At 31.6% G+C, this 15,180-nt stretch overlaps 1 protein-coding gene across 2 annotated transcripts in view; it reads left to right on the forward strand.

Moving 5' to 3' along the window:
• The window catches only part of LOC126889719 (uncharacterized), a 632,478-nt gene extending 618,094 nt beyond the window's left edge, over positions 1 to 14,384 (forward strand). The window contains exon 6 of one of the 2 annotated variants that reach the window (XR_007700145.1): positions 13,987 to 14,384. The gene's annotated coding sequence lies outside the window, so the exon portion shown is untranslated. The remainder of the gene's footprint in view (positions 1 to 13,986) is intronic. The other variant, XR_007700144.1, reaches the window with a different exon arrangement.
• Positions 14,385 to 15,180: the final 796 nt, after the last annotated feature.

The raw sequence follows: 15,180 nt of genomic DNA on the forward strand, positions 1-15,180 counted from the left end.
GGTAAAAAAATTTTACTAGTTGAATTGAAATCAGTAAACAATTTTTGAAATAACAGAATGGCTATTCTACTATACACCATCCATCCAATGGCACTACAGCCCAAATCCAGTGGCGTAGCTAGACTCACAGGGGCCCCCTATCAAAGTTTGTCGCGGGGCCCTTTTTTTCCACGACTGATATGGGATAGTGCTAAAAAAAATGTTCAACAAGAGCAGCAAAAACGCTTGTATTGGGACCGTGCAAGTTCGGCAAAGCGACCTCTATTTCTACGCTCTGTACTTTTATTCGCACTTTTAATTATATTGGCCAATTATATTAGTCCTGGTTGCTGGATAATTGTCAAGGCCATAGTCCAAAAAAATAATAAGAAGAAAAAATAAGATGCAGGTTATGTTATGCAAACGTAAACAATTGTATGTAGTAAATAAAATTAGTTATTAAAATGCAGTACTGCAAGCAAAATACAATTAATTAAATTTACCTTTATATAATAATTGCATATCATATCAATATTGTGGAGCAATATATATTTTTTCTGCTTCAATGACAGAAGGTATGAAATATACGTCAATTTGACAATTTCAATTGACAATATGAATTATTTAAGATAGTTGCAATATTTCTCCGCGACTCGCGCACGGTCGTTTCTCGTTTCCCTTCCAAGTACTTGCACACCGCGAATAGAATAGAATAGAAATATACTTTATTGTCACTGAAAATTTTACAATTTTATGGATAAAAAGCGCAGGTACAAAGAGTAGGAAAAAAACAACAAACACAGTTTACTGAAATTATCTACATAAATCTTCAATATTATTACAAATTAAAAGATAATGAAATACATTACAGGGTGTTTCATTAATAATTGGAAATATTTTAACTGTAGATTCCTGGGCTCAAAATATTAAGGTTTAACCCAAATCACCTACTCCGAAAATGCTTCCTAAGGAAGAGATGCGTCCTCTTTGGCTAGCGCAACGGTTATTTTATCGCATAATTTTTTTGTCTTTAACTTTTAAGAATTTTTGACACTGGATTATTAAATTGTGTGGTATTCTATTAGATACTAAAAGGTACTCTAAGTCAGTAGAATACACCGTTTTCTAGAAAAATCGATTTAAAAATTTTTCGTTTTTTGAATTTAAACAAAATTTGAAAAAAAATTTTTCAAAAAAAACGTGTATTTTGCCGACTGAAACCAAGAGTAATTTTTAATACTTTTTTTAATTAAAGACACCATAAAATAACCGCTGACCTACTCAAAACGGCCGCATATGACCGGTGCTAGAAATTCGAAATTGATAAAATAAACGTACCAGTTTTCGTTTTTTGTTTTCATAGTTTTTTTTTTAATTTTTCTCAAATTAAAAAAACACAAAATTTTCAAATCGACATTGTTCTAGAAAACGGTGTATCCTACCGACTTAAAGCAAGTGTACCTTTTATTACTAGAATACGTCACAATTTAATAATCCAGTGTTAAAAAGGCTTAAAAGCTAAAGATAAAAAAGTTATGTGATAAAATAACCATTAACCTACCCAAAACGGACGCCTATGATCGGTACTAGAAATTTGCAATTTATGGAGTCGATTTATCTCTGGAAGATAAATAGGATTACCACTTTTCATTTCTCTAAATAGAAGCGTTCTGGAGGTATTAAAAAAAACTAATTTACTATTAACTACTAGTTATTATTTAAAAAAACTAAGCCTTTTTCAAAGAGCTCTAGCTCGGACTAGGTAATTTGGGTTAAACCTTAATATTTTGAGCCCAGGAATCTACAGTTAAATTATTTTGAATTATTAATGAAACACCCTGTATATTGCAAAATTTAAATAAATTGCAAATTGCATAATACAACCTTAGGAACTATTAAGTTCTGCGTATAACACCCACATATAGATAATAATAATAAATCTAATAAACTCTAATAAACCAAAGTCGAAAAATAGATTTTAATTGAGACTCATTGTTTTAAAACAGATTCAGTTTTTTCAAGCCAAGGGTGAATGGGCATTGAAAATGAGCGTAAACAAAGAAGCTCTGCTATTTAACGGCGAGCGACCAGCAAATAGATATAATACCTACCCAGCAAACAGACCGACGTGTTAATTACGTGAATTTCTGGTACATTTGTCACCAATATACGTAAATTGCTTACGTGAATTTCACGTGAAAATTTGGTTGGAATGTCACATTGAAAATACGTCTTTAAATTACGTGAATAACTCGTCTTCAATAGACGTGTTATTCACCTTAAATACCAATAAAATGTTTCGGGAAATTCACGTTGCAAATACGTGTTGATCAACATATCTTTCGGTTCACGTAAATAATTCGACCTTAATTAACTTACTAATCATGTAATTATTATCCTCATATGACATAAATAAAACAAGCCTATAAAGTATTAACAATGTATTTATTTAGTAGAATTTAGAGACTTTAAAACATTTGTCTTGTATAATTATTATACAAGATAATGAACCAAAAATGCTACCGACCTAAAGACGCATTAAAAAATTTGCCAACACAAAACACAACACAGGTCACTTTTTATTTTGACGACACTTCAACCCTCGAGCAGTGAGGTAAACGTTAATAACACTCTTCTATGGTTAATACGAAAGGCATTATTATAAATAAACCCGCCTAAAATAAAACGAGGGAAATAAAGCTCTTCACGTTTCACTTTCACTTTTTGTTGTGAGGAGAAATGTGAGAAGCTGATATTAGAGAATTAGAGGTTATGCTCATCGATTATAAAAATCGATTATTTTTAAATTACAGTTAAACTATTCTACTTACTTTAAATTAGTATTACATATTTTCTTTTTGTTTTTAAATTTCTTCTGCTATTACCTAATTGGTCTTACTAAAAATCTATTTCAATACCAGAATAATATAAAAAAATAATCCTATCGAAACGTATCTATTATTCGATAAATCGATTAATTTAGTTTTCGAACCAACTATGTTAATCACGTATCGTGGTCACGTGATAGTATTTAAAGGAGGAGAAAGGCTTGGTAGTACGTCATCACCGCGCGCGATTTGAAAATTAGACTCGACATCATTTTAGCTGTGATATTTTTAAAGAAAAAAAAAATAGCAAAAATAGCTTCAAATCAAGGTTGGATTGAAATAGTTATGCTAAATGATTTTAAAAGCGAAATCATAAACTTTTTGTTTGAATATTGTATTATTTACATTACTTTACGTGGAATACATCTAATTTTTCGACGTCCATAAAATACAGGGAGTAAAATTCAAGCGATACGTATTTAACCAACACCGTTGTAAAATTTTGTTTTCAAAAATATTTCTCAAAATTTAACCAAAGGAAGTTATTTCTGTTTCGTGATTATTACGTGAAATAAACGTACCTTTGCGATGTAACCGACATTCACACCTATGATAAAAAACATGTACAATATTCGTCATTATGATTTTATATTATTCTAATGTCAAACATGTATAAAGGAATCAAAAATATATTGGTGAATGATTTGGCACTGAAATACGTTTTTTTCCCGTCATAAATCTCCGAGTTACGTATTCGTTGAAATTTGCCGTAAATTTAACGTAATTATCACGTAACTGGGCTCAAACCTGTTTGCTGGGTAAATACAATTTATAGATAAAGAACAGATTACACGAAAATATACGCAAACAATACACAGTACAATTTCGCATTATACAGTATACAATGTCTCACACAGCCAACGGTGAATAAACAATAAAAAGTAGCTTGAAAACAAAAAACTTCTGTTGTTATAGAACGGCGAGAGGCAGAAAATAGATAGGTACCTGTACATAAATATAGTTTATAATAGATAAAGAATCCATTACATGAAAATGTCGATATCCAAACAATTTCAAAAAATGTTTCAAAGCGGTTTAGTAGTGAAATAATTATTGTAGAATATTTTGTTCAATTTTCTGAATGGAATTGTGTTTCGACATGCCGCGCTGGGGCCCCTGAATGTCGGGGGCCCCGTATAATTGATACGGCTGATACGGCGGTAGCTACGCCTCTGCCCAAATCGAGCCTTGGCCTCCTTCAACAAGCTTCTCCAATCATTTCGATTTACCGCTGTTCTTTTCCATGAACGCGTATGTTGATTATAAGAGACTTATTAGGCCCAGTATCCCACGTAATACTTTTCTTTCAAACACATCTAAGTGCACGTTCAGAGTGGACGAGCAAAGAGCAAAGAAGTGCTAATAGCGGGTAGTTACGCTAGACGAGAGTTTAGTTCTTTTCCACTCGGCAGTATGGATAGGAGCGGTAGGATATTTGCTCTTTACTCTCACAGTAGTCCATGTAGTGAGACCGCTCCCGTCTGAAAAAATTTCCGATTCGGTCTCTTTGTGGATTCCTATTTAAAAATATTTTAAAATTTCCTTTAAACAAATCTGAAGGGTGCCGGGCGGAATTTTTGGGCAGAAATTGTTTAAACAATTTTTTTTAAACAAATACAAAAGATCACGTTTTTTGCTCTGGAACATATATTTTTAAGTTTTGTGGGTCATTCTAAACAACAAAGGCATCTTGTAAATGTTCTCAAAAATTGATAGTTTTCGAGTTATAGGCAATTTAAAATCTAAAAAATGCGAAAATACGCATTTTCGAGGCCTAAAAACCCATTTAAAAATTAGTATTTTTGAGGTTGCCAGATACTTAAACTAAAGTTTAAACATTGAGCTTCAAGACTCTGAAGAGTGATCGCGTCTAACCTTAATTTATACCGTTGTTTTTTAATTGTTAAATATGCGTGTTTATCCGATTTTTTTGCCGGTGCGGCGCGCTCTATTTCAAAAATCTCCTATTTTCCTCCGAAAATTATTTTTTCTATATTTTTTGGGATTTTCTAAATAAAATAAGTTTCTTCACATTTTTCTCAAAAGTTAACAGTTTTAAAGTTATAAGCGATTTAAAATCCAAAAATGAGTTTTTTATTAACTTCCCACATAACAATTTCATGTTCTTAGTAGATTCATAGAACATACTTTTCAGAAAAAGTATATACTGAGAATGTGCGTAATTATCATTGCGAATGTGCAGAGCAGATACTGAGTATATACTACATTACAGTACTTAAACGTTCTATGTATATACTTAGAATGTACTACCGCACTTCTTTTCAGTATATACCAAGAATGTTCTTTTTAGAACATTCCAAGGACGTGCTATAAACCTTCTATGTGTATACTTAGAACATACTACCGCACATCTTTTTAGTTTATACCAAGAAGGTACTTTTTAGAATATTCCAAGGAAGTGCTATAAACCTTCTATTTATGTACTAAGAACGTACTACCGCACATCTTTGTATGGGAAGAATATTATATTTTTAAGAATATTCTAAGAAAGTGCTATCAAGTGCTATATTGCTTAGAAGTATGTTTTCAGCATCACCTAATCTCATCTTAGGTTCTACTGGTTCTACCAAATATCTATTTACATATTTTAATTGCAAATGAGAATGTAGTTAGTACCTACATTCTACAATATTACTTAAAAAGTAAGTACATATTTATAAATTTTAGTTATTTATATAAATCATTATATAATATTTAGCTAAACTAAACTATGCATAATAAGTAACTAAAATTTATATTATATCTACTTACCTATTTAAGTAATATTGAGTTATCAAAATAGATTATATGTATTTTGAAGCACCGCAAACAAAATAAACAGATTATGTATGTTCTTTAGTCCTAGTACTACATCATTCGCCTTCATCCTTAACACGTGCTTAACACTGCATAGATCCATAGATGATACAAATAATGAAATAATGCCTGTTTTCTTTTTCATATTTTACGGTTTTTTCCTATCCCTGATCCATTCAGGTAAGAATAGAAATGGTCAATGATGGGGGAGGGGGGGGGGTTATGAATGTATTGTGGAATAACAAAATCGGTGGTCAGTGTTGCCAAACGGAGAGAAATTTCTCTTTTTGCGGGAATTTTCAACATAAAAGGTGATAAAGGGAAAAAGTTAACTCAAAAGGGAATTATTGTTCCAGTCCAAATTGTAAAATATTAAGAAAAAATCAAAATATTTGAAAATAATTCAACATATCTTCTCAGATTTTGTAAACAGGAGGGAAGTTTTTTTTATAAAAGTGGGAATTTTTAAGGTAAGTTGACGGAAAAAGCTTACTCGACGGTTGGCAACGCCAAAGCCTTTGGTTGCTTTGGTTGTGCAGTTTGGCACGTTTTGGTTCTGCGAAATGGCCTATTGAATTGAATGTACCTAAATTCAAATTCCAAGGATGTAAAAATACTAATGATTCATGATAAACTCGAAATGGTAAAGTCATTTCAATTATGAAAACGAATTTTTAATAGTATCTATGTAAACGTTAATACAATTAATGTTTAAACTTTTTTACCCTACAACAATTTTGAAATGAAATTCGTCCAATACTACTTACATACATAAATTTTATTAATTATGTATTCTAAAAAATAACGAAGTTGATAATCTATAAGGCTAATATTATACTTCCTATACATACAAATTATTTTTAAGATATTTTAAAAGTATCTACTTATAAGTATGTGTTAAGAATATTCGATAAAGGTATATTCTAAGAATAAACTTTTACGAATATTTCGAGATCCTACGTACACGAATATACTTAGTATATTCGGTACGAGAATATACTTTGAAGTATATGCAAAGAACATGAAATTTAGAATGTTTTTTAAGGTAGATGCTATGCTTGTACTACACATATACTAAAAAGAATATACTCCGACGAATGTTGGTAGTATATGCTTAGAACATGATGCGAACATCATTGTTATGTGGGTTATAACTTTAAAACTATTAACTTTTGAGAAAAATGTCAAGAAACTTATTTTATTTAGAATGTCCCAAAAAATCTAGAAAAAATAATTTTCGGAGGAAATAGGAGATTTTTGAAATAGAGCGCGCCGCACCGGCAAAAAAATCGGATAAACACGCATATTTAACAATTAAAAAACAACGGTATAAATTAAGGTTAGACGCGATCACTCTTCAGAATCGAAGCTGAATGTTTAATCATCAATTTAAGTATCTGGCAACCTCAAAAATACTAATTGAAATATGAATTTTTAAGCCTCGAAAATGCGTATTTTCGCATTTTTCAGATTTTAAATCGCCTATAACTCGAACACTATTAATTTTTGGGAAAAATTACAAGACACCTTTTTTGTTTAGAATAACCCAAAAGACCTAAACATATATGTTCCGGAGCAAAAAAACGTGATCTTTTGTATTTGTTTAAAAATAGTTATTTATGAAACAGTTCGTGAAGTATGCTTTTTGCGAACGCACGCGATATTTAGAGCACGAGCGACAGCGGGGCGAGTGCTATACATCGCGTAAGTTCGCAAAAAGTACTTCACGCACAGTTTCATACAATATTTTATCTACTCTACCATAAACAAATAAAAAAACTGTAACTCTTCGTCACTGGAATTCATTTCTATTCTACAATTTTTAGAACTTTAACATTTAAAAATTCTAACTTCTTTCAAACCACAAAACTGTAAAAACTTTTGTCGTAATTTATTGCTCATTATGTCATGACCATGACAACGCCAAAGTTAAGGATATTTGATTATATGAAAGTGTGTTAAAAACAGTGCGAAAAAGTAAGTCCCATTTAAAATACATTGTTACTTCACGCTCACTTTAAACACTTCACGCACTGTTATTTAGAATGACAGTTTTCACAAACTAAAAACTTACACATAATATAACATAGAGTAGATAAAATTGTTTAAACAATTTCTGCCCAAAAATTCCACCCGGTGCTCTTCAGATTTGTTTAAAGGGGACATTTTTGAATAGGAATTGACAAAGAAACCGAATCAAAAATTTTTTCAGACGGGAGCGGTCTCACAACATGGACCAAAGAGTGCGAGCGGAGAAATCAAACTTGTTTGGTTTCGCCGCTTTGCTCTTTGCTAGCACTCTGTGTACCTCCATTTCCCAGTATGAGTTTGATTTCTCCGCTTTGCTCTTTGCTCGTCCACTCTGAACGCGGCCTAATGCATTGGCAGATTTCTGTGTCACCACCCATGTTTCGCAGCCATTCTACTACACACGTGGTACGGTATTTTACAACGTTTTGACAAGAGTAGCAAAAGATTAACTGCTACAAACTTGAATGTGACTTGCAACATACAAATCTCTACAGGAGTATGCATTGAGTCTGAGAGACAACTTTGATTCCTATGAAAAAAGAGTCGTCTAAAAATGAAAGAATGAAACCTATATTCTTTAAATAAAAAAACGCCCGAAAAGAAAAGCTCTCCCTGGCTAAGACAAAGAAGATAAATCCACTTAACCCCACTTTAATGGCAAAGAAAACTTAAAAGATTTAATGTTGTAATTGACACGCTTTATTCAGAATTGAATGAAAGGTCCGAAATTTATTTCAGTCTTAATGAAGAATTTGGATTTAAAACAACTTATCAATTTCTACGTTTAAAATTTTTCTATTTTGACTAAAAAGTTTCGAATCGACATAGATGGCGACTTTGGAGAAGAGTGTGTACAGTTCAAAGGCTTTGTTGAAGGTATATTTGATGAAGAAAGAGAACCTCATAACAACAAGATTACCAAGCCTCCGAGAAATACACTTTTGGAGTACATATCTGAAAATCATTCAAGAAAAAAATAAAAAAATATAAAAAAATTTTTTTAGGAAACGCTTTTCTTTAGTTACGAGTGACTAAAATTAAAAATATAAAAAAATCAACTAAAAAGCAAGAAATAAAAAAAATTCAAACACATTCGTTAAAGAAAAGCGTGGGGCGAAAACCGTTTATTCGATGAAGATTTAAGTACCTGGGAACGTGGCTTTTTGAAGACTGGGCATCGGACAGGGAAGTAAAAGGTCGCATCAAGAAGGTACTGACCTGTTCAGAGTTCGATCTTCAACTGAGACTAAGGTTTACTAAGTGCTACGTATGGTCGGTGCTGCTATATGGCGTAGAGCGCTGGACATTCAAAACGAGGGATATAAACAGATTAGAAGCTTTCGAAATGTGGCTTTATCGCCATATCCTAAAGATACCATGGACAGCAAAAGTCACAAATGTAGATGTCCTTAAAAGAATCAACCAAGAACGCCAACTTTTCGAATCAAGAAAAGAAAAACTGTATCAAGGTCGCACCATGCGAAATGAAAAATACCAGTCAAAAATTTAAGGCAAGACAGCAATGGGACGCAAGAAAATGTCCTGGCTCCGAAACATAAGGCAATGGACAGGGATTAACGACAATCAATCTCTGATACATTTTGTAAGAAACAGAGAGTTAATGAAGAATGCGATCGCTAACATCTAATTGTGGATTTGCATCTGAAAAAGATTTATTTCCCACTGATGTAGAGTCCAAGTTTTACTTCCATATTTAACAATTGGGCGAGTAATTAGCTGTATAGTCTTAATTTAGATTGTTTTGTTAGCAGCTTAGATCTTAATAATGATGATAGGAAGTATAATGATCTATTCCACGCAGCTATCCTTGCTAAGACCTCTTTTTATAATGTGATTGTCATCTGTGATTACCGTTCCTAGATATTTAAACTCTTTTACTACTTCGAAGTTGTGGTCATCAATAGTTATGTTCTGCCTACCTCTTGATCTTAGATTTTTGGTCACTAGCATGTATTTCGTGTTCTCTTCATTTGTTCGAAGGCCCAGACTACCTGTTTCTTCCTCGAGTTGTGAAAACACCTCTCTCACGTCTCTTGTAGAATGATCGACTGCACCTATATCATCAACAGAGGCCAACAAAATAAACAAAAATGTTGTTGCTAAGTAAAAAAATTCTTCTCATAATTTATTTAATCTGGCTCATTTATATTGGTAATTCAGATGTATATTATACATTTTAAAGTAGAAGACTTTAAAATGACATCGTCAATATTTATGAGTTGCGTTCCTGGGACGACTTTACTAAAAGATAGTTCATTCGATTACATGAAATCAATCCCAACTCAAGAATACCCGTCACAAAAATATCATAGCATGTAATCTGTCTTTAAAAAGACAACCAAATACAACGATGACAGTAAAATTCTCGCGTTAGAGATTCCATAGTAAATTACGAGGGAAAACCAGGAAAAAACCTCGTGATACTATCCCGACAACGTAAGTATTTGGTCTTACATTTAATTTACTTTCAAAAAACTGATACCAAATTCTGACTTTAATATGTTTGTACTAACTTGATATGTTATTGACTTACTAATCGTGGTATTTTATTTCCAGAGATAAATCGATTCCATCAATTGCGAATTTATAGTACAGGTCATAATCGTCCGTTTTGGGTAGGGTAATCGTTATTTTATCGCATAATTTTTGTCTTTAAATTTTAAGCATTTTTCACTTTGGATTATTAAATTGTGAGGTATGCTAGTACTAAAAGGTACTCTTAAATTTAAGTCGCTAGGACACACTGTTTTCTAGAAAACTCGATTTGAAAATTTTTAGTTTCTTGAATTTGAAAAAAAAAATTTTAAAAATTTTCAATAAAAACTTTTACTACTAAACACCTTATAATTTAATAATGTAGTGTCAAAAATGCTTAAAAATTAAAGACAAAAAAGTTATGCGATAAAGTAACCGTTGCCCTACCCAAAACCGACGCATATGACTGATACTTGAAATTCGCAATTAATGAAATCAATTCACCTCTGGAATATAATTAAACGTACAAGTTTTCGTTTTTCTAAATCGTTTTTTTTTTAATTTTTTTTTGAAATTTAAGGAACGAAAAATTTTCAAATCGATTTTTCTAGAAAACGGTCTATCCGCTATCCTGTTGACTTAAAACAAAAGCACCTTTTAATACAAGAATAACTCACAATTTAATAATCCAGAGTTAGAAATGCTAAAAAGTTAAAGATAAAAAAGTTATGCAATAAAGTAACCATTGCCCTACCCAAAACGGACGCCTATGACCGGTACTAGAAATTTGCAATGGATGGAATCGATTTATCTCTGGAAGATAAATACGCATATCAATTTTTGTTTTTCTAAATAGAAGCGTTCCGGGGGTATTTAAGAAAAACTAATTACCAGACGCCATCTTCAAATAGCCCTAGCTCCCTTAGGAAGCGTTTTCGGACAAGTGAATTGGGTTAAATTGTCTTAAAATTATCTGGGGAATCTCCTGTATTCGTTTGTCGGTAGAGTTTCTGGACACGCTGTATAACCTTTCTCGTATCCATTTCCGTAGCATTTGTTGTCATCGTTTTATTCGGTTCAGTTCCGAGGCATCTTGACGATTTCGTAACAAAATATTTTTTACGTGGTTGGGTTGTTAGCCCAACGCACAACCCTCCTCCTTTCTCATCCTGGACTTGGGACCAGACAATGACCAGGGCCGCGCCGTCCACGTGTGCAATGTGTGCGGCGCACACAGGCGCCAGCAATTAAGGGGGCGCTATTAGAGTTGTTACATAAATTTTACGCCGGTAAACAAAACACTTACCCATTTACCGACCTTGCCACCCTGTATAACTCAACTTCAAAGGTAGGCACATTACGTATTGATTTATCCAATCTGCATAAACAAAAAAATCATGTAGGTACAGACATGCCGCCCAACAAGCCACCGGTCCAGCAGAATTTATGCTTTAAAGCCATTGTACAAAAATTTGGCAGCAATTTATGATGCTTTATTATGTGATATAACACATTCGGATAAATTTGATCTTGATTCAAAATATCAAGCCAGATGCTAAGAAGATAAAATGTCAACATTTACATTCATATGCTCAGTCCATATATTATGATATGGTATGAAGTTCTGATCAAAGTTAACTTCGTTATAGCAAAATTTTACAAGCAAAAACAATAAATATGCAGTTGGCCTTAAATGCTTTACAACAGTTAAAACAATTCTTGCTCGGGTTTAGTATATTATAGCTTTATTCTTCAAGAATATCGATGTAATAATATTATTGCTAAAGAGGTAAGTGTCATTGTATACCGGGACCGGGTGTAACAATGATAGTGTGTTTTTTCCTTAAAGTTTGGAACACCCTGTGAAATATTCTAGCATATATAAAATACTAAAATTAAAACTCAACTACAGCCTTAGGCTTTCTTAACATTTTGCTTTTTAATTCATTCGCTTATGTTGGACAATAAAAAAGTTAGGTACTTTAACAACTAGCAATATTATTCATCAATTCAGAGTGTTTCTAAATAAGTGCGACAAACTTTAAAGGGTAATTCTGCATGAAAAAATAATGACCGTTTGCTTTATAGACATATGTCCGCAAATGCTTTGTTTCCGAGATACGGGATGTTAAATTTTTACTTACAAACTGACGATTTATTTATTGCTCTAAAACTGGTTAAGATATGCAATGAAATTTGGTAGGTTTTAAGAAGTAGTTATTGCGCATTTTTTTACATACAATTAAGAATTTTATATTCACCATTGGCGTGCATACGAGTATAAACATTTTAGATACATCCCGTATGCACGCCAATGGTGAATATAAAATTCTTAATTGTATGTCAAAAAATGCGCAATAACTAGCTCTTAAAACCTACCAAATTTCATTAGCATATCTCAACCGGTTTTAGAGCAATAAATAAATCGTCAGTTTGTAAGAAAAAATTCAACATCCCGTATCTCGGAAACGAAAGATTTGTGGACATTTCGCACCATCAATACAAGACTATCACAACTCAAAAATTGCCATTTTTTGTTTTTTATGAATCTGTAATGGTAATGGGTAGCCTAACATAATGAAAGAGTATTATAACTCAAAATTTAATATAAGACATTATTAAACAATATTAATGTTAAGTTATAATACTCTTGCATTATGTTAGACTACCCATTACCATTACAGATTCATAAAAAACAAAAAAATGGTAATTTTTGGGTTGTGATAGTCTTGCATTGATGGTACGATTTGTTAATAAAGCAAACGGTCATTATTTTTTCATGCAGAATTACCCCTTAAAGTTTGTCGCACTTATTTAGAAACATCCTGTATTGATAAATAACATGGCCAGTTGTTAAAGCACTTTTTATTATACCACATAAGCGAATGAATCAAAAAGCAAAATGTTAAAAATATAAGGCTATAGTTGAGTTTTAATTTCAATATTTTATATACGCCAAAATATTCCACAGGGTGTTCCAAACTTTGAGGAAAAAAACACACTAGCATTGTCACATGGTATATAATGACACTTACCTGTTTAGCAATAATATTATTACAACGATATTCCTGAAGAATAAAGCTATAATACACTAAAAAAATCACTTAAATCGGACAACAGGTTTAGAAAATACCAGACATCAAAATTTCCCATTTTTAAGACGATGCGTTAATTTTGATGCTTAGTGTATCTTTATTTTTTTATGTTGTTACGCCAAAGATATATTTTTATTTAATTATTTTATCATACTTTATTATCCTGTTGAATGTGAGAGAACTCCTAATAGTTATTTTTGTTTGGTTATAATCAGTAGCGTACCTAGTATTTTCTTCTGGGGGGTGTTGGCTTGGGCACCGAAATTTTTTTGTATTGTTTGTGAAAGACAAATTACATTTTCCTACTATTCTTTATATATTTTACATATGCCGTAGAGGGGGTTTAACCCCCAAAAACACACCCCTGCGTGCGCCACTGGTTACAATAAATAATTGTTAATTTTGGGCGCCATTAAATGTTTTGCACACAGGCGCTACCACGTGCTGGCGCGGCACTGACAATGACTGAATTGTTTTAGGGGGCATTATTTATCGCTTAACTATTTTGTTTGATGTTTGTTAATTGTAACTTTATTCTTAATGTGTATTAGTTGTATAATGATAATGTTCTTTGTTCTTGGGGATAATAGGAGCTTGCTCCTCTGCTCTTATTTGTTTTATAATAATAATAATAATAATATTGCACAATGCATTGATATATTATGAACTAAACATTTTAGGTTATGTTCCAATAAGTCGATCATCAAGATCGACGCTTCTTACAACATTGACCTGACTGCAGTAACCTTGCGACGGATTCTGGAACTACCGGTTTTAGAAGACATCAATCTTATAGGCTGTGATAATATTTTGAAATACTTTTCTGAATTCTACAAAGAAGTTACAGAGAGTTGTAGGCGGAAGTGCATTAAACTGACTGTAGACTTTAAGATTTACTACAGTGAAGTTGATAGTTTAATCGAAAATTTTAAGAAGTTGCATACCGATCCAGTGATTGATAAAGGAGAAATATTGTTAATCATACACACGAAGGAGTGGGAAAAGTGATATTATTTATTTTAAATATATCTTGTTATAAAAGAATATCTCAAACCAAAAATTAGGAATAATTTTTTATTTATTTTTATTATTAAGAAGTTATATTTTTATTTTTATTGTTAAGAATTTTTTATTTTTTTTTAATTATGATTATTATATTATTTTTGTTATTATTATTTTTTTATCTCAAACAAAAAGTTAAAAATAATTTTTTTATTTATTTTTATTATTGAGAACATTTTGTAATTGTTATATTTTGTTATATGTTAATTTGTTTTATGTTTGTATTTGTTATATGTCTTTTTTTTATACATAAAAAAAGTTTGATAAAAAGCGTAATTTTTTTCTGTTCCATATCTCTTCACAAGACGTTTGCTAACAAAATAAAATATGGATGGTAATATAAAAAAAAATAAGAATAGAATTCTGAAGATATGAAAAATAATGCAAAATTTAGAAGTAGATGTAGCTAAGACAACAAAAAGAGTAACTAAAACAAATTAGCAACACAGGTTATTATACGGAATCCATGGAATTCTTATACAGGGTGTCCCAGACTAATTTAGCCACGCTATATCTCTTAAACGAATAGTGATTTTCGTATGGGACAAAAAGTGGTCTATTCTACTTGTAATACACTTTAATATGACGTAGAAAAAAATCATCCCCTAAATATTCATCCCTTAGTTACAACCCCTAACTTTAATTTTTTTAATAGCACCCTGTATATTTTTTTATAGTTTTGAATGTGGTCTTCTATCGTCTATTCAACAAATTTTTTGAAAACAAAATCGGTTCGTAAATAACCAAGAAAATATCAGTTTAGTTTTGTTAATTATGTGTTCCAAACTAATTTACCCAGGCTATATTTCTTA

Source organism: Diabrotica virgifera, chromosome 8 (assembly GCF_917563875.1).
Source record: "Diabrotica virgifera virgifera chromosome 8, PGI_DIABVI_V3a".
NCBI lineage: Eukaryota > Metazoa > Arthropoda > Insecta > Coleoptera > Chrysomelidae > Diabrotica > Diabrotica virgifera.